We start from the raw sequence: 22900 nt of genomic DNA on the forward strand, positions 1-22900 counted from the left end.
TCAAAGCACATCAACTCAGAGGGGATGTAGCTCAGTGGTAGAGCGCATGCTTTGCATGTATGAGGCCCCGGGTTCAATCCGCGGCATCTCCATGTTTTGCAAAATATAGATTCTTACTTATCTGTATGTAACCTCTTCAGAAGAGCCCAAGACCAACAAATGCATGAATGCACTCTACAGTAATGGGCAAGAATTAACACCAATTATAAAAAATAATTGATCATTCTATTAAATGTGATGTAGCTCAGTGGTAGATTATATTCTGTGGATACTGTGTTTCCTTATTTAACCGGCAGTTACCATATCATACCTACTGACATTCTCCAAACACTGATGTCAAGTATATGGTAATTATGAAACAGAGTTTTAATTTCACTGGGAAATGTACTATAAAAGCAGTCGTTTCATAAAAGAACAAATCACACGATACAGCAAAACTAATTGATTAAGAAGGACAGACATCTTTAAACACATTGTGAACCTATGGAGGATGGATTTGGGCTTGAATGTCAAGTAATTAGTGATCAATCAATGCATGAAAAGATAAACACATATCAACTCTGTACAAAATACCTGGTGAAGCCTTAGTCAGCAATGCCCAGGAGGCAGTCATAGCCTGCATCCTATGTGCCCTTCTTCCAAGTTCTGACACTGCTGATAAAACAGAATGTAAGACTGTCCTCTACTTGGCAATACTTGATCAATATCCATGCCATTCATTACATAAGGTAGGGGATTCTGATGATAACCCAGACTCCGGTGAAGAAGTCTAACAGCAATTTAAAGTGTGGAATGATCATCTACTTGCATCCTCATCAGCTGTGGAAATTATGGTGTCCTTGAACTCTGGCAAAGTCTAATGGTTTTTATTGCTATATACTCGGAGATGACCCTTAGAACACTAGAAAATAGTAGAACTTAAGTACAATGCAAAGCTGCAATCGAATGAGTGCCATACTTTTTCACAGGGGATGTAGCTCAGTGGTAGAGCGCATGCTTTGCATGTATGAGGCCCCGGGTTCAATCCCCGGCATCTCCATGTTTTGCAAAATGTAGATTCTTTCTTAACTCTATGTAACCTCTCCAGATCAACAAATGCATTAAAAAAAACTCTAGAGAAATTGGAAAAGTTTCAATCAAACTATGAAAAATTATTGACCAGTCTATAAAATGTGATGTTGCTCAGTGGAAGATTATATTCCCCAGAATCTGTGTTTCCTCATTGAAATAAAAGTTATCATATGATACCTACAGTATCCTTGAAATCTATACAGCAAGGTATAATTGTTATCTTTGCTCCGTGCTCTGAGTTTAACCTTAGAACAGTGGAAGTAGTAGAACTTGAGTACTATGCAGAACAGCAATCGCTCGGTATCAAAACACACCAACTCAGAGGGGATGTAGCTCAGTGGTAGAGCGCATGCTTTGCATGTATGAGGCCCCGGGTTCAATCCCCGGCATCTCCATGTTTTGAAAAATATAGATTCTTACTTATCTGTATGTAACCTCTTCAGAAGAGCCCAAGACCAACAAATGCATGAATGCACTCTACAGTAATGGGCAAGAATTAACACCAATTATAAAAAATAATTGATCATTCTATTAAATGTGATGTAGCTCAGTGGTAGATTATATTCTGTGGATACTGTGTTTCCTTATTTAACCAGCAGTTACCATATCATACCTACTGACATTCTCCAAACACTGATGTCAAGTATATGGTAATTATGAAACAGAGTTTTAATTTCACTGGGAAATGTACTATAAAAGCAGTAGTTTCATAAAAGAACAAATCACACGATACAGCAAAACTAATTGATTAAGAAGGACAGACATCTTTAAACACATTGTGAACCTATGGAGGATGGATTTGGGCTTGAATGTCAAGTAATTAGTGATCAATCAATGCATGAAAAGATAAACACATATCAACTCTGTACAAAATACCTGGTGAAGCCTTAGTCAGCAATGCCCAGGAGGCAGTCATAGCTTGCATCCTATGTGCCCTTCTTCCAAGTTCTGACACTGCTGATAAAACAGAATGTAAGACTGTCCTCTACTTGGCAATACTTGATCAATATCCATGCCATTCATTACATAAGGTAGGGGATTCTGATGATAACCCAGACTCCGGTGAAGAAGTCTAACAGCAATTTAAAGTGTGGAATGATCATCTACTTGCATCCTCATCAGCTGTGGAAATTATGGTGTCCTTGAACTCTGGCAAAGTCTAATGGTTTTTATTGCTATATACTCGGAGATGACCCTTAGAACACTAGAAAATAGTAGAACTTGAGTACAATGCAAAGCTGCAATCGAATGAGTACCACACTTTTTCACAGGGGATGTAGCTCAGTGGTAGAGCTCATGCTTCGCATGTATGAGGCCCCGGGTTCAATTCCTGGCATCTCCATGTTTTGCAAAATGTAGATTCTTTCTTAACTCTATGTAACCTCTCCAGATCAACAAATGCATAAAAAAAAACTCTAGAGAAATTGGAAAAGTATCAATCAAACTATGAAAAATTATTGACCAGTCTTTAAAATGTGATGTTGCTCAGTGGTGGATTATATTCCCCAGAATATGTGTTTCCTCATTAAAATAAAAGTTATCATATGATACCTACAGTATTCTTGAAATCTATACAACAAGGTATAATTGTTATCTTTGCTCCATGCTCTGAGTTTAACCTTAGAACAGTGGAAGTAGTAGAACTTGAGTACTATGCGGAACAGCAATCGCTCGGTTTCAAAACACGCCGACTCAGAGGGGATGTAGCTCATTGGTAGAGCGCATGCTTTGCATGTATGAGGCCCCGGGTTCAATCCCCGGCATCTCCATGTTTTGCAAAATATAGATTCTTACTTATCTGTATGTAACCTCTTCAGAAGAGCCCAAGACCAACAAATGCATGAATGCACTCTACAGTAATGGGCAAGAATTAACACCAATTATAAAAAATAATTGATCATTCTATTAAATGTGATGTAGCTCAGTGGTAGATTATATTCTGTGGATACTGTGTTTCCTTATTTAACCAGCAGTTACCATATCATACCTACTGACATTCTCCAAACACTGATGTCAAGTATATGGTAATTATGAAACAGAGTTTTAATTTCACTGGGAAATGTACTATAAAAGCAGTAGTTTCATAAAAGAACAAATCACACGATACAGCAAAACTAATTGATTAAGAAGGACAGACATCTTTAAACACATTGTAAACCTATGGAGGATGGATTTGGGCTTGAATGTCAAGTAATTAGTGATCAATCAATGCATGAAAAGATAAACACATATCAACTCTGTACAAAATACCTGGTGAAGCCTTAGTCAGCAATGCCCAGGAGGCAGTCATAGCCTGCATCCTATGTGCCCTTCTTCCAAGTTCTGACACTGCTGATAAAACAGAATGTAAGACTGTCCTCTACTTGGCAATACTTGATCAATATCCATGCCATTCATTACATAAGGTAGGGGATTCTGATGATAACCCAGACTCCGGTGAAGAAGTCTAACAGCAATTTAAAGTGTGGAATGATCATCTACTTGCATCCTCATCAGCTGTGGAAATTATGGTGTCCTTGAACTCTGGCAAAGTCTAATGGTTTTTATTGCTATATACTCGGAGATGACCCTTAGAACACTAGAAAATAGTAGAACTTAAGTACAATGCAAAGCTGCAATCGAATGAGTGCCATACTTTTTCACAGGGGATGTAGCTCAGTGGTAGAGCGCATGCTTTGCATGTATGAGGCCCCGGGTTCAATACCCGGCATCTCCATGTTTTGCAAAATGTAGATTCTTTCTTAACTCTATGTAACCTCTCCAGATCAACAAATGCATTAAAAAAAACTCTAGAGAAATTGGAAAAGTTTCAACCAAACTATGAAAAATTATTGACCAGTCTATAAAATGTGATGTTGCTCAGTGGTAGATTATATTCCCCAGAATCTGTGTTTCTTCATTGAAATAAAAGTTATCATATGATACCTACAGTATCCTTGAAATCTATACAGCAAGGTATAATTGTTATCTTTGCTCCGTGCTCTGAGTTTAACCTTAGAACAGTGGAAGTAGTAGAACTTGAGTACTATGCAGAACAGCAATCGCTCGGTATCAAAACACACCAACTCAGAGGGGATGTAGCTCAGTGGTAGAGCGCATGCTTTGCATGTATGAGGCCCCGGGTTCAATCCCCGGCATCTCCATGTTTTGCAAAATATAGATTCTTACTTATCTGTATGTAACCTCTTCAGAAGAGCCCAAGACCAACAAATGCATGAATGCACTCTACAGTAATGGGCAAGAATTAACACCAATTATAAAAAATAATTGATCATTCTATTAAATGTGATGTAGCTCAGTGGTAGATTATATTCTGTGGATACTGTGTTTCCTTATTTAACCAGCAGTTACCATATCATACCTACTGACATTCTCCAAACACTGATGTCAAGTATATGGTAATTATGAAACAGAGTTTTAAATTCACTGGGAAATGTACTATAAAAGCAGTCGTTTCATAAAAGAACAAATCACAAGATACAGCAAAACTAATTGATTAAGAAGGACAGACATCTTTAAACACATTGTGAACCTATGGAGGATGGATTTGGGCTTGAATGTCAAGTAATTAGTGATCAATCAATGCATGAAAAGATAAACACATATCAACTCTGTACAAAATACCTGGTGAAGCCTTAGTCAGCAATGCCCAGGAGGCAGTCATAGCCTGCATACTATGTGCCCTTCTTCCAAGTTCTGACACTGCTGATAAAAAAGAATGTAAGACTGTCCTCTACTTGGCAATACTTGATCAATATCCATGCCATTCATTACATAAGGTAGGGGATTCTGATGATAACCCAGACTCCGGTGAAGAAGTCTAACAGCAATTTAAAGTGTGGAATGATCATCTACTTGCATCCTCATCAGCTGTGGAAACTATGGTGTCCTTGAACTCTGCAAAGTGTAATGGTTTTTATTGCTTTATACTCTGAGATGACCCTTAGAACACTAGAAAATAGTAGAACTTGAGTACAATGCTAAGCTGCAATCGAATGAGCACCACACTTATTTACAGGGGATGTAGCTCAGTGGTAAAGCGCATGCTGTGCATGTATGAGGCCCCGGGTTCAATCCCCGGCATCTCCATGTTTTGCAAAATGTAGATTCTTTCTTAACTCTATGTAACCTCTCCAGATCAACAAATGCATTAAAAAAAACTCTAGAGAAATTGGAAAAGTTTCAATCAAACTATGAAAAATTATTGACCAGTCTATAAAATGTGATGTTGCTCAGTGGTAGATTATATTCCCCAGAATCTGTGTTTCCTCATTGAAATAAAAGTTATCATATGATACCTACAGTATCCTTGAAATCTATACAGCAAGGTATAATTGTTATCTTTGCTCCGTGCTCTGAGTTTAACCTTAGAACAGTGGAAGTAGTAGAACTTGAGTACTATGCAGAACAGCAATCGCTCGGTATCAAAACACACCAACTCAGAGGGGATGTAGCTCAGTGGTAGAGCGCATGCTTTACATGTATGAGGCCCCGGGTTCAATCCCCAGCATCTCCATGTTTTGCAAAATATAGATTCTTACTTATCTGTATGTAACCTCTTCAGAAGAGCCCAAGACCAACAAATGCATGAATGCACTCTACAGTAATGGGCAAGAATTAACACCAATTATGAAAAATAATTGATCATTCTATTAAATGTGATGTAGCTCAGTGGTAGATTATATTCTGTGGATACTGTGTTTCCTTATTTAACCGGCAGTTACCATATCATACCTACTGACATTCTCCAAACACTGATGTCAAGTATATGGTAATTATGAAACAGAGTTTAATTTTCACTGGGAAATGAACTATAAAAGCAGTAGTTTCATAAAAGAACAAATCACACGATACAGCAAAACTAATTGATTAAGAAGGACAGACATCTTTAAACACATTGTGAACCTATGGAAGATGGATTTGGGCTTGAATGTCAAGTAATTAGTGATCAATCAATACATGAAAAGATAAACACATATCAACTCTGTACAAAATACCTGGTGAAGCCTTAGTCAGCAATGCCCAGGAGGCAGTCATAGCCTGTATCCTATGTGCCCTTCTTCCAAGTTCTGACACTGCTGATAAAACAGAATGTAAGACTGTCCTCTACTTGGCAATACTTGATCAATATCCATGCCATTCATTACATAAGGTAGGGGATTCTGATGATAACCCAGACTCCGGTGAAGAAGTCTAACAGCAATTTAAAGTGTGGAAGGATCATCTACTTGCATCCTCATCAGCTGTGGAAACTATGGTGTCCTTGAACTCTGGCAAAGTGTAATTGTTTTTATTGCTTTATACTCGAAGATAACCCTTAGAACACTAGAAAATAGTAGAACTTGAGTACAATGTAAAGCTGCAATCGAATGAGTACCACATTTTTTCACAGGGGATGTAGCTCAGTGGTAGAGCTCATGCTTCGCATGTATGAGGCCCCGGGTTCAATTCCTGGCATCTCCATGTTTTGCAAAATGTAGATTCTTTCTTAACTCTATGTAACCTCTCCAGATCAACAAATGCATAAAAAAAAACTCTAGAGAAATTGGAAAAGTATCAATCAAACTATGAAAAATTATTGACCAGTCTTTAAAATGTGATGTTGCTCAGTGGTGGATTATATTCCCCAGAATATGTGTTTCCTCATTAAAATAAAAGTTATCATATGATACCTACAGTATTCTTGAAATCTATACAACAAGGTATAATTGTTATCTTTGCTCCATGCTCTGAGTTTAACCTTAGAACAGTGGAAGTAGTAGAACTTGAGTACTATGCGGAACAGCAATCGCTCGGTTTCAAAACACGCCGACTCAGAGGGGATGTAGCTCATTGGTAGAGCGCATGCTTTGCATGTATGAGGCCCCGGGTTCAATCCCCGGCATCTCCATGTTTTGCAAAATATAGATTCTTACTTATCTGTATGTAACCTCTTCAGAAGAGCCCAAGACCAACAAATGCATGAATGCACTCTACAGTAATGGGCAAGAATTAACACCAATTATAAAAAATAATTGATCATTCTATTAAATGTGATGTAGCTCAGTGGTAGATTATATTCTGTGGATACTGTGTTTCCTTATTTAACCAGCAGTTACCATATCATACCTACTGACATTCTCCAAACACTGATGTCAAGTATATGGTAATTATGAAACAGAGTTTTAATTTCACTGGGAAATGTACTATAAAAGCAGTAGTTTCATAAAAGAACAAATCACACGATACAGCAAAACTAATTGATTAAGAAGGACAGACATCTTTAAACACATTGTAAACCTATGGAGGATGGATTTGGGCTTGAATGTCAAGTAATTAGTGATCAATCAATGCATGAAAAGATAAACACATATCAACTCTGTACAAAATACCTGGTGAAGCCTTAGTCAGCAATGCCCAGGAGGCAGTCATAGCCTGCATCCTATGTGCCCTTCTTCCAAGTTCTGACACTGCTGATAAAACAGAATGTAAGACTGTCCTCTACTTGGCAATACTTGATCAATATCCATGCCATTCATTACATAAGGTAGGGGATTCTGATGATAACCCAGACTCCGGTGAAGAAGTCTAACAGCAATTTAAAGTGTGGAATGATCATCTACTTGCATCCTCATCAGCTGTGGAAATTATGGTGTCCTTGAACTCTGGCAAAGTCTAATGGTTTTTATTGCTATATACTCGGAGATGACCCTTAGAACACTAGAAAATAGTAGAACTTAAGTACAATGCAAAGCTGCAATCGAATGAGTGCCATACTTTTTCACAGGGGATGTAGCTCAGTGGTAGAGCGCATGCTTTGCATGTATGAGGCCCCGGGTTCAATACCCGGCATCTCCATGTTTTGCAAAATGTAGATTCTTTCTTAACTCTATGTAACCTCTCCAGATCAACAAATGCATTAAAAAAAACTCTAGAGAAATTGGAAAAGTTTCAATCAAACTATGAAAAATTATTGACCAGTCTATAAAATGTGATGTTGCTCAGTGGTAGATTATATTCCCCAGAATCTGTGTTTCTTCATTGAAATAAAAGTTATCATATGATACCTACAGTATCCTTGAAATCTATACAGCAAGGTATAATTGTTATCTTTGCTCCGTGCTCTGAGTTTAACCTTAGAACAGTGGAAGTAGTAGAACTTGAGTACTATGCAGAACAGCAATCGCTCGGTATCAAAACACACCAACTCAGAGGGGATGTAGCTCAGTGGTAGAGCGCATGCTTTGCATGTATGAGGCCCCGGGTTCAATCCCCGGCATCTCCATGTTTTGCAAAATATAGATTCTTACTTATCTGTATGTAACCTCTTCAGAAGAGCCCAAGACCAACAAATGCATGAATGCACTCTACAGTAATGGGCAAGAATTAACACCAATTATAAAAAATAATTGATCATTCTATTAAATGTGATGTAGCTCAGTGGTAGATTATATTCTGTGGATACTGTGTTTTCTTATTTAACCAGCAGTTACCATATCATACCTACTGACATTCTCCAAACACTGATGTCAAGTATATGGTAATTATGAAACAGAGTTTTAAATTCACTGGGAAATGTACTATAAAAGCAGTCGTTTCATAAAAGAACAAATCACAAGATACAGCAAAACTAATTGATTAAGAAGGACAGACATCTTTAAACACATTGTGAACCTATGGAGGATGGATTTGGGCTTGAATGTCAAGTAATTAGTGATCAATCAATGCATGAAAAGATAAACACATATCAACTCTGTACAAAATACCTGGTGAAGCCTTAGTCAGCAATGCCCAGGAGGCAGTCATAGCCTGCATACTATGTGCCCTTCTTCCAAGTTCTGACACTGCTGATAAAAAAGAATGTAAGACTGTCCTCTACTTGGCAATACTTGATCAATATCCATGCCATTCATTACATAAGGTAGGGGATTCTGATGATAACCCAGACTCCGGTGAAGAAGTCTAACAGCAATTTAAAGTGTGGAATGATCATCTACTTGCATCTTCATCAGCTGTGGAAATTATGGTGTCCTTGAACTCTGGCAAAGTGTAATGGTTTTTATTGCTTTATACTCGAAGATGACCCTTAGAACACTAGAAAATAGTAGAATTTAAGTACAATGCATAGCTGCAATCAAATGAGTGCCATACTTTTTCACAGGGGATGTAGCTCAGTGGTAGAGCGCATGCTGTGCATGTATGAGGCCCCGGGTTCAATCCCCGGCATCTCCATGTTTTGCAAAATGTAGATTCTTTCTTAACTCTATGTAACCTCTCCAGATCAACAAATGCATTAAAAAAAACTCTAGAGAAATTGGAAAAGTTTCAATCAAACTATGAAAAATTATTGACCAGTCTATAAAATGTGATGTTGCTCAGTGGAAGATTATATTCCCCAGAATCTGTGTTTCCTCATTGAAATAAAAGTTATCATATGATACCTACAGTATCCTTGAAATCTATACAGCAAGGTATAATTGTTATCTTTGCTCCGTGCTCTGAGTTTAACCTTAGAACAGTGGAAGTAGTAGAACTTGAGTACTATGCAGAACAGCAATCGCTCGGTATCAAAACACACCAACTCAGAGGGGATGTAGCTCAGTGGTAGAGCGCATGCTTTGCATGTATGAGGCCCCGGATTCAATCCCCGGCATCTCCATGTTTTGAAAAATATAGATTCTTACTTATCTGTATGTAACCTCTTCAGAAGAGCCCAAGACCAACAAATGCATGAATGCACTCTACAGTAATGGGCAAGAATTAACACCAATTATAAAAAATAATTGATCATTCTATTAAATGTGATGTAGCTCAGTGGTAGATTATATTCTGTGGATACTGTGTTTCCTTATTTAACCAGCAGTTACCATATCATACCTACTGACATTCTCCAAACACTGATGTCAAGTATATGGTAATTATGAAACAGAGTTTTAATTTCACTGGGAAATGTACTATAAAAGCAGTAGTTTCATAAAAGAACAAATCACACGATACAGCAAAACTAATTGATTAAGAAGGACAGACATCTTTAAACACATTGTGAACCTATGGAGGATGGATTTGGGCTTGAATGTCAAGTAATTAGTGATCAATCAATGCATGAAAAGATAAACACATATCAACTCTGTACAAAATACCTGGTGAAGCCTTAGTCAGCAATGCCCAGGAGGCAGTCATAGCCTGCATACTATGTGCCCTTCTTCCAAGTTCTGACACTGCTGATAAAAAAGAATGTAAGACTGTCCTCTACTTGGCAATACTTGATCAATATCCATGCCATTCATTACATAAGGTAGGGGATTCTGATGATAACCCAGACTCCGGTGAAGAAGTCTAACAGCAATTTAAAGTGTGGAATGATCATCTACTTGCATCTTCATCAGCTGTGGAAATTATGGTGTCCTTGAACTCTGGCAAAGTGTAATGGTTTTTATTGCTTTATACTCGAAGATGACCCTTAGAACACTAGAAAATAGTAGAATTTAAGTACAAAGCATAGCTGCAATCAAATGAGTGCCATACTTTTTCACAGGGGATGTAGCTGAGTGGTAGAGCGCATGCTGTGCATGTATGAGGCCCCGGGTTCAATCCCCGGCATCTCCATGTTTTGCAAAATGTAGATTCTTTCTTAACTCTATGTAACCTCTCCAGATCAACAAATGCATTAAAAAAAACTCTAGAGAAATTGGAAAAGTTTCAATCAAACTATGAAAAATTATTGACCAGTCTATAAAATGTGATGTTGCTCAGTGGAAGATTATATTCCCCAGAATCTGTGTTTCCTCATTGAAATAAAAGTTATCATATGATACCTACAGTATCCTTGAAATCTATACAGCAAGGTATAATTGTTATCTTTGCTCCGTGCTCTGAGTTTAACCTTAGAACAGTGGAAGTAGTAGAACTTGAGTACTATGCAGAACAGCAATCGCTCGGTATCAAAACACACCAACTCAGAGGGGATGTAGCTCAGTGGTAGAGCGCATGCTTTGCATGTATGAGGCCCCGGATTCAATCCCCGGCATCTCCATGTTTTGAAAAATATAGATTCTTACTTATCTGTATGTAACCTCTTCAGAAGAGCCCAAGACCAACAAATGCATGAATGCACTCTACAGTAATGGGCAAGAATTAACACCAATTATAAAAAATAATTGATCATTCTATTAAATGTGATGTAGCTCAGTGGTAGATTATATTCTGTGGATACTGTGTTTCCTTATTTAACCAGCAGTTACCATATCATACCTACTGACATTCTCCAAACACTGATGTCAAGTATATGGTAATTATGAAACAGAGTTTTAATTTCACTGGGAAATGTACTATAAAAGCAGTAGTTTCATAAAAGAACAAATCACACGATACAGCAAAACTAATTGATTAAGAAGGACAGACATCTTTAAACACATTGTGAACCTATGGAGGATGGATTTGGGCTTGAATGTCAAGTAATTAGTGATCAATCAATGCATGAAAAGATAAACACATATCAACTCTGTACAAAATACCTGGTGAAGCCTTAGTCAGCAATGCCCAGGAGGCAGTCATAGCCTGCATACTATGTGCCCTTCTTCCAAGTTCTGACACTGCTGATAAAAAAGAATGTAAGACTGTCCTCTACTTGGCAATACTTGATCAATATCCATGCCATTCATTACATAAGGTAGGGGATTCTGATGATAACCCAGACTCCGGTGAAGAAGTCTAACAGCAATTTAAAGTGTGGAATGATCATCTACTTGCATCTTCATCAGCTGTGGAAATTATGGTGTCCTTGAACTCTGGCAAAGTGTAATGGTTTTTATTGCTTTATACTCGAAGATGACCCTTAGAACACTAGAAAATAGTAGAATTTAAGTACAATGCATAGCTGCAATCAAATGAGTGCCATACTTTTTCACAGGGGATGTAGCTCAGTGGTAGAGCGCATGCTGTGCATGTATGAGGCCCCGGGTTCAATCCCCGGCATCTCCATGTTTTGCAAAATGTAGATTCTTTCTTAACTCTATGTAACCTCTCCAGATCAACAAATGCATTAAAAAAAACTCTAGAGAAATTGGAAAAGTTTCAATCAAACTATGAAAAATTATTGACCAGTCTATAAAATGTGATGTTGCTCAGTGGAAGATTATATTCCCCAGAATCTGTGTTTCCTCATTGAAATAAAAGTTATCATATGATACCTACAGTATCCTTGAAATCTATACAGCAAGGTATAATTGTTATCTTTGCTCCGTGCTCTGAGTTTAACCTTAGAACAGTGGAAGTAGTAGAACTTGAGTACTATGCAGAACAGCAATCGCTCGGTATCAAAACACACCAACTCAGAGGGGATGTAGCTCAGTGGTAGAGCGCATGCTTTGCATGTATGAGGCCCCGGGTTCAATCCCCGGCATCTCCATGTTTTGAAAAATATAGATTCTTACTTATCTGTATGTAACCTCTTCAGAAGAGCCCAAGACCAACAAATGCATGAATGCACTCTACAGTAATGGGCAAGAATTAACACCAATTATAAAAAATAATTGATCATTCTATTAAATGTGATGTAGCTCAGTGGTAGATTATATTCTGTGGATACTGTGTTTCCTTATTTAACCAGCAGTTACCATATCATACCTACTGACATTCTCCAAACACTGATGTCAAGTATATGGTAATTATGAAACAGAGTTTTAATTTCACTGGGAAATGTACTATAAAAGCAGTAGTTTCATAAAAGAACAAATCACACGATACAGCAAAACTAATTGATTAAGAAGGACAGACATCTTTAAACACATTGTGAACCTATGGAGGATGGATTTGGGCTTGAATGTCAAGTAATTAGTGATCAATCAATGCATGAAAAGATAAACACATATCAACTCTGTACAAAATACCTGGTGAAGCCTTAGTCAGCAATGCCCAGGAGGCAGTCATAGCTTGCATCCTATGTGCCCTTCTTCCAAGTTCTGACACTGCTGATAAAACAGAATGTAAGACTGTCCTCTACTTGGCAATACTTGATCAATATCCATGCCATTCATTACATAAGGTAGGGGATTCTGATGATAACCCAGACTCCGGTGAAGAAGTCTAACAGCAATTTAAAGTGTGGAATGATCATCTACTTGCATCCTCATCAGCTGTGGAAATTATGGTGTCCTTGAACTCTGGCAAAGTCTAATGGTTTTTATTGCTATATACTCGGAGATGACCCTTAGAACACTAGAAAATAGTAGAACTTGAGTACAATGCAAAGCTGCAATCGAATGAGTACCACACTTTTTCACAGGGTATGTAGCTCAGTGGTAGAGCTCATGCTTCGCATGTATGAGGCCCCGGGTTCAATTCCTGGCATCTCCATGTTTTGCAAAATGTAGATTCTTTCTTAACTCTATGTAACCTCTCCAGATCAACAAATGCATAAAAAAAAACTCTAGAGAAATTGGAAAAGTATCAATCAAACTATGAAAAATTATTGACCAGTCTTTAAAATGTGATGTTGCTCAGTGGTGGATTATATTCCCCAGAATATGTGTTTCCTCATTAAAATAAAAGTTATCATATGATACCTACAGTATTCTTGAAATCTATACAACAAGGTATAATTGTTATCTTTGCTCCATGCTCTGAGTTTAACCTTAGAACAGTGGAAGTAGTAGAACTTGAGTACTATGCGGAACAGCAATCGCTCGGTTTCAAAACACGCCGACTCAGAGGGGATGTAGCTCATTGGTAGAGCGCATGCTTTGCATGTATGAGGCCCCGGGTTCAATCCCCGGCATCTCCATGTTTTGCAAAATATAGATTCTTACTTATCTGTATGTAACCTCTTCAGAAGAGCCCAAGACCAACAAATGCATGAATGCACTCTACAGTAATGGGCAAGAATTAACACCAATTATAAAAAATAATTGATCATTCTATTAAATGTGATGTAGCTCAGTGGTAGATTATATTCTGTGGATACTGTGTTTCCTTATTTAACCAGCAGTTACCATATCATACCTACTGACATTCTCCAAACACTGATGTCAAGTATATGGTAATTATGAAACAGAGTTTTAATTTCACTGGGAAATGTACTATAAAAGCAGTAGTTTCATAAAAGAACAAATCACACGATACAGCAAAACTAATTGATTAAGAAGGACAGACATCTTTAAACACATTGTAAACCTATGGAGGATGGATTTGGGCTTGAATGTCAAGTAATTAGTGATCAATCAATGCATGAAAAGATAAACACATATCAACTCTGTACAAAATACCTGGTGAAGCCTTAGTCAGCAATGCCCAGGAGGCAGTCATAGCCTGCATCCTATGTGCCCTTCTTCCAAGTTCTGACACTGCTGATAAAACAGAATGTAAGACTGTCCTCTACTTGGCAATACTTGATCAATATCCATGCCATTCATTACATAAGGTAGGGGATTCTGATGATAACCCAGACTCCGGTGAAGAAGTCTAACAGCAATTTAAAGTGTGGAATGATCATCTACTTGCATCCTCATCAGCTGTGGAAATTATGGTGTCCTTGAACTCTGGCAAAGTCTAATGGTTTTTATTGCTATATACTCGGAGATGACCCTTAGAACACTAGAAAATAGTAGAACTTAAGTACAATGCAAAGCTGCAATCGAATGAGTGCCATACTTTTTCACAGGGGATGTAGCTCAGTGGTAGAGCGCATGCTTTGCATGTATGAGGCCCCGGGTTCAATACCCGGCATCTCCATGTTTTGCAAAATGTAGATTCTTTCTTAACTCTATGTAACCTCTCCAGATCAACAAATGCATTAAAAAAAACTCTAGAGAAATTGGAAAAGTTTCAATCAAACTATGAAAAATTATTGACCAGTCTATAAAATGTGATGTTGCTCAGTGGTAGATTATATTCCCCAGAATCTGTGTTTCTTCATTGAAATAAAAGTTATCATATGATACCTACAGTATCCTTGAAATCTATACAGCAAGGTATAATTGTTATCTTTGCTCCGTGCTCTGAGTTTAACCTTAGAACAGTGGAAGTAGTAGAACTTGAGTACTATGCAGAACAGCAATCGCTCGGTATCAAAACACACCAACTCAGAGGGGATGTAGCTCAGTGGTAGAGCGCATGCTTTGCATGTATGAGGCCCCGGGTTCAATCCCCGGCATCTCCATGTTTTGCAAAATATAGATTCTTACTTATCTGTATGTAACCTCTTCAGAAGAGCCCAAGACCAACAAATGCATGAATGCACTCTACAGTAATGGGCAAGAATTAACACCAATTATAAAAAATAATTGATCATTCTATTAAATGTGATGTAGCTCAGTGGTAGATTATATTCTGTGGATACTGTGTTTTCTTATTTAACCAGCAGTTACCATATCATACCTACTGACATTCTCCAAACACTGATGTCAAGTATATGGTAATTATGAAACAGAGTTTTAAATTCACTGGGAAATGTACTATAAAAGCAGTCGTTTCATAAAAGAACAAATCACAAGATACAGCAAAACTAATTGATTAAGAAGGACAGACATCTTTAAACACATTGTGAACCTATGGAGGATGGATTTGGGCTTGAATGTCAAGTAATTAGTGATCAATCAATGCATGAAAAGATAAACACATATCAACTCTGTACAAAATACCTGGTGAAGCCTTAGTCAGCAATGCCCAGGAGGCAGTCATAGCCTGCATACTATGTGCCCTTCTTCCAAGTTCTGACACTGCTGATAAAAAAGAATGTAAGACTGTCCTCTACTTGGCAATACTTGATCAATATCCATGCCATTCATTACATAAGGTAGGGGATTCTGATGATAACCCAGACTCCGGTGAAGAAGTCTAACAGCAATTTAAAGTGTGGAATGATCATCTACTTGCATCTTCATCAGCTGTGGAAATTATGGTGTCCTTGAACTCTGGCAAAGTGTAATGGTTTTTATTGCTTTATACTCGAAGATGACCCTTAGAACACTAGAAAATAGTAGAATTTAAGTACAATGCATAGCTGCAATCAAATGAGTGCCATACTTTTTCACAGGGGATGTAGCTCAGTGGTAGAGCGCATGCTGTGCATGTATGAGGCCCCGGGTTCAATCCCCGGCATCTCCATGTTTTGCAAAATGTAGATTCTTTCTTAACTCTATGTAACCTCTCCAGATCAACAAATGCATTAAAAAAAACTCTAGAGAAATTGGAAAAGTTTCAATCAAACTATGAAAAATTATTGACCAGTCTATAAAATGTGATGTTGCTCAGTGGAAGATTATATTCCCCAGAATCTGTGTTTCCTCATTGAAATAAAAGTTATCATATGATACCTACAGTATCCTTGAAATCTATACAGCAAGGTATAATTGTTATCTTTGCTCCGTGCTCTGAGTTTAACCTTAGAACAGTGGAAGTAGTAGAACTTGAGTACTATGCAGAACAGCAATCGCTCGGTATCAAAACACACCAACTCAGAGGGGATGTAGCTCAGTGGTAGAGCGCATGCTTTGCATGTATGAGGCCCCGGATTCAATCCCCGGCATCTCCATGTTTTGAAAAATATAGATTCTTACTTATCTGTATGTAACCTCTTCAGAAGAGCCCAAGACCAACAAATGCATGAATGCACTCTACAGTAATGGGCAAGAATTAACACCAATTATAAAAAATAATTGATCATTCTATTAAATGTGATGTAGCTCAGTGGTAGATTATATTCTGTGGATACTGTGTTTCCTTATTTAACCAGCAGTTACCATATCATACCTACTGACATTCTCCAAACACTGATGTCAAGTATATGGTAATTATGAAACAGAGTTTTAATTTCACTGGGAAATGTACTATAAAAGCAGTAGTTTCATAAAAGAACAAATCACACGATACAGCAAAACTAATTGATTAAGAAGGACAGACATCTTTAAACACATTGTGAACCTATGGAGGATGGATTTGGGCTTGAATGTCAAGTAATTAGTGATCAATCAATGCATGAAAAGATAAACACATATCAACTCTGTACAAAATACCTGGTGAAGCCTTAGTCAGCAATGCCCAGGAGGCAGTCATAGCCTGCATACTATGTGCCCTTCTTCCAAGTTCTGACACTGCTGATAAAAAAGAATGTAAGACTGTCCTCTACTTGGCAATACTTGATCAATATCCATGCCATTCATTACATAAGGTAGGGGATTCTGATGATAACCCAGACTCCGGTGAAGAAGTCTAACAGCAATTTAAAGTGTGGAATGATCATCTACTTGCATCTTCATCAGCTGTGGAAATTATGGTGTCCTTGAACTCTGGCAAAGTGTAATGGTTTTTATTGCTTTATACTCGAAGATGACCCTTAGAACACTAGAAAATAGTAGAATTTAAGTACAATGCATAGCTGCAATCAAATGAGTGCCATACTTTTTCACAGGGGATGTAGCTGAGTGGTAGAGCGCATGCTGTGCATGTATGAGGCCCCGGGTTCAATCCCCGGCATCTCCATGTTTTGCAAAATGTAGATTCTTTCTTAACTCTATGTAACCTCTCCAGATCAACAAATGCATTAAAAAAAACTCTAGAGAAATTGGAAAAGTTTCAATCAAACTATGAAAAATTATTGACCAGTCTATAAAATGTGATGTTGCTCAGTGGAAGATTATATTCCCCAGAATCTGTGTTTCCTCATTGAAATAAAAGTTATCATATGATACCTACAGTATCCTTGAAATCTATACAGCAAGGTATAATTGTTATCTTTGCTCCGTGCTCTGAGTTTAACCTTAGAACAGTGGAAGTAGTAGAACTTGAGTACTATGCAGAACAGCAATCGCTCGGTATCAAAACACACCAACTCAGAGGGGATGTAGCTCAGTGGTAGAGCGCATGCTTTGCATGTATGAGGCCCCGGATTCAATCCCCGGCATCTCCATGTTTTGAAAAATATAGATTCTTACTTATCTGTATGTAACCTCTTCAGAAGAGCCCAAGACCAACAAATGCATGAATGCACTCTACAGTAATGGGCAAGAATTAACACCAATTATAAAAAATAATTGATCATTCTATTAAATGTGATGTAGCTCAGTGGTAGATTATATTCTGTGGATACTGTGTTTCCTTATTTAACCAGCAGTTACCATATCATACCTACTGACATTCTCCAAACACTGATGTCAAGTATATGGTAATTATGAAACAGAGTTTTAATTTCACTGGGAAATGTACTATAAAAGCAGTAGTTTCATAAAAGAACAAATCACACGATACAGCAAAACTAATTGATTAAGAAGGACAGACATCTTTAAACACATTGTGAACCTATGGAGGATGGATTTGGGCTTGAATGTCAAGTAATTAGTGATCAATCAATGCATGAAAAGATAAACACATATCAACTCTGTACAAAATACCTGGTGAAGCCTTAGTCAGCAATGCCCAGGAGGCAGTCATAGCCTGCATACTATGTGCCCTTCTTCCAAGTTCTGACACTGCTGATAAAAAAGAATGTAAGACTGTCCTCTACTTGGCAATACTTGATCAATATCCATGCCATTCATTACATAAGGTAGGGGATTCTGATGATAACCCAGACTCCGGTGAAGAAGTCTAACAGCAATTTAAAGTGTGGAATGATCATCTACTTGCATCTTCATCAGCTGTGGAAATTATGGTGTCCTTGAACTCTGGCAAAGTGTAATGGTTTTTATTGCTTTATACTCGAAGATGACCCTTAGAACACTAGAAAATAGTAGAATTTAAGTACAATGCATAGCTGCAATCAAATGAGTGCCATACTTTTTCACAGGGGATGTAGCTCAGTGGTAGAGCGCATGCTGTGCATGTATGAGGCCCCGGGTTCAATCCCCGGCATCTCCATGTTTTGCAAAATGTAGATTCTTTCTTAACTCTATGTAACCTCTCCAGATCAACAAATGCATTAAAAAAAACTCTAGAGAAATTGGAAAAGTTTCAATCAAACTATGAAAAATTATTGACCAGTCTATAAAATGTGATGTTGCTCAGTGGAAGATTATATTCCCCAGAATCTGTGTTTCCTCATTGAAATAAAAGTTATCATATGATACCTACAGTATCCTTGAAATCTATACAGCAAGGTATAATTGTTATCTTTGCTCCGTGCTCTGAGTTTAACCTTAGAACAGTGGAAGTAGTAGAACTTGAGTACTATGCAGAACAGCAATCGCTCGGTATCAAAACACACCAACTCAGAGGGGATGTAGCTCAGTGGTAGAGCGCATGCTTTGCATGTATGAGGCCCCGGGTTCAATCCCCGGCATCTCCATGTTTTGAAAAATATAGATTCTTACTTATCTGTATGTAACCTCTTCAGAAGAGCCCAAGACCAACAAATGCATGAATGCACTCTACAGTAATGGGCAAGAATTAACACCAATTATAAAAAATAATTGATCATTCTATTAAATGTGATGTAGCTCAGTGGTAGATTATATTCTGTGGATACTGTGTTTCCTTATTTAACCAGCAGTTACCATATCATACCTACTGACATTCTCCAAACACTGATGTCAAGTATATGGTAATTATGAAACAGAGTTTTAATTTCACTGGGAAATGTACTATAAAAGCAGTAGTTTCATAAAAGAACAAATCACACGATACAGCAAAACTAATTGATTAAGAAGGACAGACATCTTTAAACACATTGTGAACCTATGGAGGATGGATTTGGGCTTGAATGTCAAGTAATTAGTGATCAATCAATGCATGAAAAGATAAACACATATCAACTCTGTACAAAATACCTGGTGAAGCCTTAGTCAGCAATGCCCAGGAGGCAGTCATAGCTTGCATCCTATGTGCCCTTCTTCCAAGTTCTGACACTGCTGATAAAACAGAATGTAAGACTGTCCTCTACTTGGCAATACTTGATCAATATCCATGCCATTCATTACATAAGGTAGGGGATTCTGATGATAACCCAGACTCCGGTGAAGAAGTCTAACAGCAATTTAAAGTGTGGAATGATCATCTACTTGCATCCTCATCAGCTGTGGAAATTATGGTGTCCTTGAACTCTGGCAAAGTCTAATGGTTTTTATTGCTATATACTCGGAGATGACCCTTAGAACACTAGAAAATAGTAGAACTTGAGTACAATGCAAAGCTGCAATCGAATGAGTACCACACTTTTTCACAGGGTATGTAGCTCAGTGGTAGAGCTCATGCTTCGCATGTATGAGGCCCCGGGTTCAATTCCTGGCATCTCCATGTTTTGCAAAATGTAGATTCTTTCTTAACTCTATGTAACCTCTCCAGATCAACAAATGCATAAAAAAAAACTCTAGAGAAATTGGAAAAGTATCAATCAAACTATGAAAAATTATTGACCAGTCTTTAAAATGTGATGTTGCTCAGTGGTGGATTATATTCCCCAGAATATGTGTTTCCTCATTAAAATAAAAGTTATCATATGATACCTACAGTATTCTTGAAATCTATACAACAAGGTATAATTGTTATCTTTGCTCCATGCTCTGAGTTTAACCTTAGAACAGTGGAAGTAGTAGAACTTGAGTACTATGCGGAACAGCAATCGCTCGGTTTCAAAACACGCCGACTCAGAGGGGATGTAGCTCATTGGTAGAGCGCATGCTTTGCATGTATGAGGCCCCGGGTTCAATCCCCGGCATCTCCATGTTTTGCAAAATATAGATTCTTACTTATCTGTATGTAACCTCTTCAGAAGAGCCCAAGACCAACAAATGCATGAATGCACTCTACAGTAATGGGCAAGAATTAACACCAATTATAAAAAATAATTGATCATTCTATTAAATGTGATGTAGCTCAGTGGTAGATTATATTCTGTGGATACTGTGTTTCCTTATTTAACCAGCAGTTACCATATCATACCTACTGACATTCTCCAAACACTGATGTCAAGTATATGGTAATTATGAAACAGAGTTTTAATTTCACTGGGAAATGTACTATAAAAGCAGTAGTTTCATAAAAGAACAAATCACACGATACAGCAAAACTAATTGATTAAGAAGGACAGACATCTTTAAACACATTGTAAACCTATGGAGGATGGATTTGGGCTTGAATGTCAAGTAATTAGTGATCAATCAATGCATGAAAAGATAAACACATATCAACTCTGTACAAAATACCTGGTGAAGCCTTAGTCAGCAATGCCCAGGAGGCAGTCATAGCCTGCATCCTATGTGCCCTTCTTCCAAGTTCTGACACTGCTGATAAAACAGAATGTAAGACTGTCCTCTACTTGGCAATACTTGATCAATATCCATGCCATTCATTACATAAGGTAGGGGATTCTGATGATAACCCAGACTCCGGTGAAGAAGTCTAACAGCAATTTAAAGTGTGGAATGATCATCTACTTGCATCCTCATCAGCTGTGGAAATTATGGTGTCCTTGAACTCTGGCAAAGTCTAATGGTTTTTATTGCTATATACTCGGAGATGACCCTTAGAACACTAGAAAATAGTAGAACTTAAGTACAATGCAAAGCTGCAATCGAATGAGTGCCATACTTTTTCACAGGGGATGTAGCTCAGTGGTAGAGCGCATGCTTTGCATGTATGAGGCCCCGGGTTCAATACCCGGCATCTCCATGTTTTGCAAAATGTAGATTCTTTCTTAACTCTATGTAACCTCTCCAGATCAACAAATGCATTAAAAAAAACTCTAGAGAAATTGGAAAAGTTTCAATCAAACTATGAAAAATTATTGACCAGTCTATAAAATGTGATGTTGCTCAGTGGTAGATTATATTCCCCAGAATCTGTGTTTCTTCATTGAAATAAAAGTTATCATATGATACCTACAGTATCCTTGAAATCTATACAGCAAGGTATAATTGTTATCTTTGCTCCGTGCTCTGAGTTTAACCTTAGAACAGTGGAAGTAGTAGAACTTGAGTACTATGCAGAACAGCAATCGCTCGGTATCAAAACACACCAACTCAGAGGGGATGTAGCTCAGTGGTAGAGCGCATGCTTTGCATGTATGAGGCCCCGGGTTCAATCCCCGGCATCTCCATGTTTTGCAAAATATAGATTCTTACTTATCTGTATGTAACCTCTTCAGAAGAGCCCAAGACCAACAAATGCATGAATGCACTCTACAGTAATGGGCAAGAATTAACACCAATTATAAAAAATAATTGATCATTCTATTAAATGTGATGTAGCTCAGTGGTAGATTATATTCTGTGGATACTGTGTTTTCTTATTTAACCAGCAGTTACCATATCATACCTACTGACATTCTCCAAACACTGATGTCAAGTATATGGTAATTATGAAACAGAGTTTTAAATTCACTGGGAAATGTACTATAAAAGCAGTCGTTTCATAAAAGAACAAATCACAAGATACAGCAAAACTAATTGATTAAGAAGGACAGACATCTTTAAACACATTGTGAACCTATGGAGGATGGATTTGGGCTTGAATGTCAAGTAATTCGTGATCAATCAATGCATGAAAAGATAAACACATATCAACTCTGTACAAAATACCTGGTGAAGCCTTAGTCAGCAATGCCCAGGAGGCAGTCATAGCCTGCATACTATGTGCCCTTCTTCCAAGTTCTGACACTGCTGATAAAAAAGAATGTAAGACTGTCCTCTACTTGGCAATACTTGATCAATATCCATGCCATTCATTACATAAGGTAGGGGATTCTGATGATAACCCAGACTCCGGTGAAGAAGTCTAACAGCAATTTAAAGTGTGGAATGATCATCTACTTGCATCCTCATCAGCTGTGGAAACTATGGTGTCCTTGAACTCTGCAAAGTGTAATGGTTTTTATTGCTTTATACTCTGAGATGACCCTTAGAACACTAGAAAATAGTAGAAC

At 37.7% G+C, this 22900-nt stretch overlaps 33 non-coding genes across 33 annotated transcripts; all 33 read left to right on the forward strand.

Moving 5' to 3' along the window:
• Nucleotides 1-20: 20 nt before the first annotated feature.
• TRNAA-UGC (transfer RNA alanine (anticodon UGC)) lies at nt 21-92 on the forward strand. Its single transcript has one exon. It is a non-coding gene; the product is annotated as a tRNA-Ala (tRNA).
• An 875-nt stretch (nt 93-967) lies between these two features.
• Nucleotides 968-1039, forward strand: TRNAA-UGC (transfer RNA alanine (anticodon UGC)). The gene has a single exon. It is a non-coding gene; the product is annotated as a tRNA-Ala (tRNA).
• Nucleotides 1040-1394: 355 nt separating this feature from the next.
• On the forward strand, nt 1395-1466 carry TRNAA-UGC (transfer RNA alanine (anticodon UGC)). The gene has a single exon. It is a non-coding gene; the product is annotated as a tRNA-Ala (tRNA).
• Nucleotides 1467-2341: 875 nt separating this feature from the next.
• Nucleotides 2342-2413, forward strand: TRNAA-CGC (transfer RNA alanine (anticodon CGC)). The gene has a single exon. It is a non-coding gene; the product is annotated as a tRNA-Ala (tRNA).
• Nucleotides 2414-2768: 355 nt separating this feature from the next.
• TRNAA-UGC (transfer RNA alanine (anticodon UGC)) lies at nt 2769-2840 on the forward strand. The gene has a single exon. It is a non-coding gene; the product is annotated as a tRNA-Ala (tRNA).
• An 875-nt stretch (nt 2841-3715) lies between these two features.
• On the forward strand, nt 3716-3787 carry TRNAA-UGC (transfer RNA alanine (anticodon UGC)). The gene has a single exon. It is a non-coding gene; the product is annotated as a tRNA-Ala (tRNA).
• Nucleotides 3788-4142: 355 nt separating this feature from the next.
• On the forward strand, nt 4143-4214 carry TRNAA-UGC (transfer RNA alanine (anticodon UGC)). Its single transcript has one exon. It is a non-coding gene; the product is annotated as a tRNA-Ala (tRNA).
• An 874-nt stretch (nt 4215-5088) lies between these two features.
• On the forward strand, nt 5089-5160 carry TRNAA-UGC (transfer RNA alanine (anticodon UGC)). Its single transcript has one exon. It is a non-coding gene; the product is annotated as a tRNA-Ala (tRNA).
• A 355-nt stretch (nt 5161-5515) lies between these two features.
• Nucleotides 5516-5587, forward strand: TRNAV-UAC (transfer RNA valine (anticodon UAC)). The gene has a single exon. It is a non-coding gene; the product is annotated as a tRNA-Val (tRNA).
• Nucleotides 5588-6462: 875 nt separating this feature from the next.
• On the forward strand, nt 6463-6534 carry TRNAA-CGC (transfer RNA alanine (anticodon CGC)). Its single transcript has one exon. It is a non-coding gene; the product is annotated as a tRNA-Ala (tRNA).
• A 355-nt stretch (nt 6535-6889) lies between these two features.
• TRNAA-UGC (transfer RNA alanine (anticodon UGC)) lies at nt 6890-6961 on the forward strand. The gene has a single exon. It is a non-coding gene; the product is annotated as a tRNA-Ala (tRNA).
• Nucleotides 6962-7836: 875 nt separating this feature from the next.
• On the forward strand, nt 7837-7908 carry TRNAA-UGC (transfer RNA alanine (anticodon UGC)). Its single transcript has one exon. It is a non-coding gene; the product is annotated as a tRNA-Ala (tRNA).
• Nucleotides 7909-8263: 355 nt separating this feature from the next.
• Nucleotides 8264-8335, forward strand: TRNAA-UGC (transfer RNA alanine (anticodon UGC)). The gene has a single exon. It is a non-coding gene; the product is annotated as a tRNA-Ala (tRNA).
• Nucleotides 8336-9210: 875 nt separating this feature from the next.
• Nucleotides 9211-9282, forward strand: TRNAA-UGC (transfer RNA alanine (anticodon UGC)). The gene has a single exon. It is a non-coding gene; the product is annotated as a tRNA-Ala (tRNA).
• A 355-nt stretch (nt 9283-9637) lies between these two features.
• On the forward strand, nt 9638-9709 carry TRNAA-UGC (transfer RNA alanine (anticodon UGC)). Its single transcript has one exon. It is a non-coding gene; the product is annotated as a tRNA-Ala (tRNA).
• An 875-nt stretch (nt 9710-10584) lies between these two features.
• On the forward strand, nt 10585-10656 carry TRNAA-UGC (transfer RNA alanine (anticodon UGC)). Its single transcript has one exon. It is a non-coding gene; the product is annotated as a tRNA-Ala (tRNA).
• A 355-nt stretch (nt 10657-11011) lies between these two features.
• Nucleotides 11012-11083, forward strand: TRNAA-UGC (transfer RNA alanine (anticodon UGC)). The gene has a single exon. It is a non-coding gene; the product is annotated as a tRNA-Ala (tRNA).
• An 875-nt stretch (nt 11084-11958) lies between these two features.
• TRNAA-UGC (transfer RNA alanine (anticodon UGC)) lies at nt 11959-12030 on the forward strand. The gene has a single exon. It is a non-coding gene; the product is annotated as a tRNA-Ala (tRNA).
• A 355-nt stretch (nt 12031-12385) lies between these two features.
• On the forward strand, nt 12386-12457 carry TRNAA-UGC (transfer RNA alanine (anticodon UGC)). The gene has a single exon. It is a non-coding gene; the product is annotated as a tRNA-Ala (tRNA).
• An 875-nt stretch (nt 12458-13332) lies between these two features.
• On the forward strand, nt 13333-13404 carry TRNAA-CGC (transfer RNA alanine (anticodon CGC)). The gene has a single exon. It is a non-coding gene; the product is annotated as a tRNA-Ala (tRNA).
• Nucleotides 13405-13759: 355 nt separating this feature from the next.
• Nucleotides 13760-13831, forward strand: TRNAA-UGC (transfer RNA alanine (anticodon UGC)). The gene has a single exon. It is a non-coding gene; the product is annotated as a tRNA-Ala (tRNA).
• An 875-nt stretch (nt 13832-14706) lies between these two features.
• Nucleotides 14707-14778, forward strand: TRNAA-UGC (transfer RNA alanine (anticodon UGC)). Its single transcript has one exon. It is a non-coding gene; the product is annotated as a tRNA-Ala (tRNA).
• Nucleotides 14779-15133: 355 nt separating this feature from the next.
• On the forward strand, nt 15134-15205 carry TRNAA-UGC (transfer RNA alanine (anticodon UGC)). Its single transcript has one exon. It is a non-coding gene; the product is annotated as a tRNA-Ala (tRNA).
• An 875-nt stretch (nt 15206-16080) lies between these two features.
• TRNAA-UGC (transfer RNA alanine (anticodon UGC)) lies at nt 16081-16152 on the forward strand. The gene has a single exon. It is a non-coding gene; the product is annotated as a tRNA-Ala (tRNA).
• A 355-nt stretch (nt 16153-16507) lies between these two features.
• Nucleotides 16508-16579, forward strand: TRNAA-UGC (transfer RNA alanine (anticodon UGC)). The gene has a single exon. It is a non-coding gene; the product is annotated as a tRNA-Ala (tRNA).
• Nucleotides 16580-17454: 875 nt separating this feature from the next.
• Nucleotides 17455-17526, forward strand: TRNAA-UGC (transfer RNA alanine (anticodon UGC)). Its single transcript has one exon. It is a non-coding gene; the product is annotated as a tRNA-Ala (tRNA).
• A 355-nt stretch (nt 17527-17881) lies between these two features.
• On the forward strand, nt 17882-17953 carry TRNAA-UGC (transfer RNA alanine (anticodon UGC)). Its single transcript has one exon. It is a non-coding gene; the product is annotated as a tRNA-Ala (tRNA).
• Nucleotides 17954-18828: 875 nt separating this feature from the next.
• TRNAA-UGC (transfer RNA alanine (anticodon UGC)) lies at nt 18829-18900 on the forward strand. Its single transcript has one exon. It is a non-coding gene; the product is annotated as a tRNA-Ala (tRNA).
• Nucleotides 18901-19255: 355 nt separating this feature from the next.
• TRNAA-UGC (transfer RNA alanine (anticodon UGC)) lies at nt 19256-19327 on the forward strand. The gene has a single exon. It is a non-coding gene; the product is annotated as a tRNA-Ala (tRNA).
• Nucleotides 19328-20202: 875 nt separating this feature from the next.
• Nucleotides 20203-20274, forward strand: TRNAA-CGC (transfer RNA alanine (anticodon CGC)). Its single transcript has one exon. It is a non-coding gene; the product is annotated as a tRNA-Ala (tRNA).
• Nucleotides 20275-20629: 355 nt separating this feature from the next.
• Nucleotides 20630-20701, forward strand: TRNAA-UGC (transfer RNA alanine (anticodon UGC)). The gene has a single exon. It is a non-coding gene; the product is annotated as a tRNA-Ala (tRNA).
• Nucleotides 20702-21576: 875 nt separating this feature from the next.
• Nucleotides 21577-21648, forward strand: TRNAA-UGC (transfer RNA alanine (anticodon UGC)). Its single transcript has one exon. It is a non-coding gene; the product is annotated as a tRNA-Ala (tRNA).
• Nucleotides 21649-22003: 355 nt separating this feature from the next.
• TRNAA-UGC (transfer RNA alanine (anticodon UGC)) lies at nt 22004-22075 on the forward strand. Its single transcript has one exon. It is a non-coding gene; the product is annotated as a tRNA-Ala (tRNA).
• Nucleotides 22076-22900: the final 825 nt, after the last annotated feature.

This window comes from Pseudophryne corroboree, chromosome 4, assembly GCF_028390025.1.
Source record: "Pseudophryne corroboree isolate aPseCor3 chromosome 4, aPseCor3.hap2, whole genome shotgun sequence".
Classification (NCBI taxonomy): Eukaryota; Metazoa; Chordata; class Amphibia; order Anura; family Myobatrachidae; genus Pseudophryne; species Pseudophryne corroboree.